Genomic DNA, 3,514 nt, shown 5'->3' with positions numbered 1-3,514 from the left:
GGGAAGGTCGTATACGTTACGGAAGCTCTCTATAACCGCCTCATGGCTGCGATGACGGACAGCCGATTTGTTCGTGAAGCTCCTGTGGCAATTTTTTCAACGGCAGGCTTGGCTGGCCACAGTGTGACCAGTGCAGTGTCAAACCGGACGAAAACTAGCGCAAAGCCAGCGTTGGACAAAACTAAGTATTCAGTCCTAAGTGGTATGTATAAGTATTTAGTTAAGTCTTCCATGTGCTAACTCACCTGAAACAGATGGTTAAATCAATAGCATAATACCCATTATAGCATGTTCCCGATTGTCTTGTCTGCCTAGCCTACACAATTTGTTTGTTTCACGGTATAGTTATCAGGACATAAAAACCAGAGTTGTATATTTGTTTTTTTATGCTAATCTAATACATATTACTTTCCCAGACTAAGATTCCACCATTATATGTGTTTTCCTTTTTGACAGCTCATATTGTGCTTAATAGCTTGAAAAGCAATACACGAGATGGCTGCTTGGCAGCTCTCAGAATGTCACTGTTGGCCTATTTTTTACTGTGGCTTGATCAAGAACACTTTGTTGCAATTATTGCTGTCTTGCTGAGAGCATTTCTTGTTTTGTGTGTGTGTGTGTGTCGTGAAATTTATTTACTTATGTGTGTTTTGTTCCCAGATTTCTTCAGCAACTTTTTGCTACGTTATCCGATTGGGAAAATGTAAAAAAGAAAAAAACTGATGAATAATACCCTTGCTGTCAAGACTGCTGATATAATGAAAGTGAGTGCAGCAGGACAGCAGGACAGCGACGGAGAAAGTGCCATCAATGTTGGAGAACTCAAAGAAGCAAGCAAAGAACATGTATGTGGAGCGGAATAAATACCTTTTGTGTATTACAGGCGTCTTAGTGTTGCTCACAATGTACATGCGTGCCGCTGCGGTGAGCTACGTGGAGGATCTAGCTGCCCAGTGTGCCTTTATGTATACTAGAATGTCCTCATACACTTATTAGTACCAGCGCTCATTGACCTATTAGTCTAGCCCTATTGGTCTTGTCCAGTTAGCCCAATACAGCCTATTAGTCTAGTCCTATTAGTGTCAACCTATTAGCCTAATACAGGCTATTAGTTTCAACCTATTAGCCTAATACAGGCTATTAGTCTAGTCCTATTGGTGTCAACCTATTCGCCTAATACAGTCTATTAGTGTCAACCTATTAGCCTAATACAGGCTATTAGTCTAGTCCTATTAGTATGAACCTATAAGCCTAATACAAGCTATTAGCCTAATACCAATACACTCCATTAGTGTCAATAACCTCATAGGCTATTAGTTTTTGTATTATAATTTTTGCTAGGGCTGAGCTATTGCACATTAGTACACGTCCGGTCTGTAAACCCCCTGTGGTCCCAAATGGAATGTTACTCAGGAAATTTCATGTTCTCGACAACCGCTTCTCGCCTGAGGGAACCTCAACTGCTGTTGGCAAAAAATAAATAAATAGAGCGGCTTTGTGATGGCGCTTTCTGTGCGCGTCGGCCCAGCCATGAGACTGCGATTGATATATGAGTGTAGGCGGTGGGGGTGGGCGATGATGGAGGGGTTAGGGGTCGCGTTGGAGTTGCAGTGAGTTGGTCCGGAAACAGTATTGCCCCAAGAGGCAGTCCGCTTTAACTATTGAGAATGAAAGATGCTCCGCAGTTCATGAAGAGGGCCAGCCCTTTCTTTGGCCAAGAGTACATGATCACCGTTTTCTTACGAGGAGAGGCGACGTCTGTATTTGTTGCTGCATCACAAAGAGAGGTTACATTCACTTCACTTGACCCATCGAGAGAAAAAAAAACATCCGTCGAGCCGGATTTGAACCAGTGACCTATGGATGCCTGTGTTCAATGCCTCTACAGTCCACCGCTCTACCAACTGAGCTATCGACGGAACGGCAAACACAAACCTTAAAGAGCAGGCTATGCCTGGGGACGGCGTGACCTAATTAGCTGAAGGAAGTTGCGGCTAAGGATTGGCTGAAACTGGTTCACCGGTGTCGTCCAACTTTTTGCCCAGCGCAGATTAACTTGAACGTCGGCTGGCACTTAAGGGGACGCTAAGAAATTCTAACCAGATTTAAGGAAGAAATTGCGTATTCGTTAAGCAGTATTCATGACTGTGTTAAAATACGTAACGCCGGTGTATCGGTGGACTGACATTCAGTGAATAAGAAACAGGCACTGTCTATGACTTTGCAGTGGTCTTACCGTCTATCGGTAGCCTTGCTCTATTCGTGATTAGTTGGGGACTTTCTAGGATAGTGTAATGTCACGTTGTCAATACGACTCCTCGTAGGCAATACGTCGTTGAATACTCCGTGGGCACACGCTTCATGAATTTATCTAAATGAGGTTTTCCTGTCTATGGGTACGCCTGTTCCGTTCGCCTTTCAACGACCGCGAAAAACGTACAGAACGACAAGGCCGCGTGAGCGGTGCACTGGCCACCTGTAGCCCACGCTGGCTCTTCTCGACACGCGTGGTGTGATTCTGTGCGGCCTGCCTGCCATACGGTCCCGGATCTTTGTTTAAATATGTAATACAATTTAGAATTTACAATTGACAAGGACTCTCGTGAGCCACTGTCATTAAAAGTTACATATTAGGTACGACTAGAGAGAAAGCTACGAATGTAGTTGAATGATAAAGGGTCAGTATTTAGAAGGCTTAGCTTAATAGATAAGTAGTTGGTGATCAACTTTATCAAAAGCTTTAGAAAAGTATAAAAAGATACTGTCCGTCGCAACACCTGAATCCGAAAACCCATGCAGGTCATTAGTAAATGTTAATAGTTGTGTTTCACAAGAATATGATTTCCTGAACCCGTGTTGATAACAGCCAAAAAAATTATTTGATTCAAGGAAATTTGCAAGGTGAGATATGTTCAAAGATTTTGCAAGTTCTCGTGTGAAGGATAAAGTTTAGTTTATGAGTTCGAGTGCACCTTTCTCTTTCGTTCGCCGCTACATGTCATGTTTTGCCCGCCGTGGTTGCTTAGTGGCTATAGTGTTGGACTGCTAAGCACGAGATGGCGAGATCGAATCCTGACAACGTCGGCCGCATTTCGACGGGGACGAAATGCAAAAGCACCTGTATACTTAGATTTAGGTGCACGTTAAAGAACTCCCGGTAGCCCAAATTATTTCAGAGTCTACTACGGCGCTCCTCATCATGATATTAGGGTTTTGGCACGTAAAACTCCATAATTGTTTGTGATAAGATCGCGTGCGTCCGATGACCTACCACTTGTCCGTGTTCGCCGTATGCAGTGTTGAAAGCAGGGTCAGGGCTTACGAACATAGTGGAAACCGCATGACCCGGCCATATATGGGTCTAAAACTCCAAAAGCTGGAACAAGCGTTGTTTTCTGCTTTTCTAGGGAGCAGATAAATTGACAACGCGCCACGTTTCGCGGGAAAACAGCATATCACGTGCATAGCAAATGCAACTCACCGTTTCTTGCGGGAGTCAGCGTCATCTGACGCA

The 3,514-nt window shown here is 44.0% G+C and overlaps 1 non-coding gene across 1 annotated transcript; it reads right to left on the bottom strand.

Moving 5' to 3' along the window:
- Positions 1-1,829: 1,829 nt before the first annotated feature.
- On the bottom strand, positions 1,830-1,919 carry TRNAY-GUA (transfer RNA tyrosine (anticodon GUA)). Its single transcript is given in 2 exon segments — positions 1,830-1,865; positions 1,883-1,919. It is a non-coding gene; the product is annotated as a tRNA-Tyr (tRNA).
- Between the last annotated feature and the right edge of the window lie 1,595 nt (positions 1,920-3,514).

The sequence above is a fragment of the Dermacentor albipictus genome, chromosome 5 (genome assembly GCF_038994185.2).
Source record: "Dermacentor albipictus isolate Rhodes 1998 colony chromosome 5, USDA_Dalb.pri_finalv2, whole genome shotgun sequence".
NCBI classification, from domain to species: Eukaryota; Metazoa; Arthropoda; class Arachnida; order Ixodida; family Ixodidae; genus Dermacentor; species Dermacentor albipictus.
The sequence above is the reverse complement of the archived record's forward strand: the minus strand, read 5'-3'. Positions and strand labels throughout refer to the sequence as shown.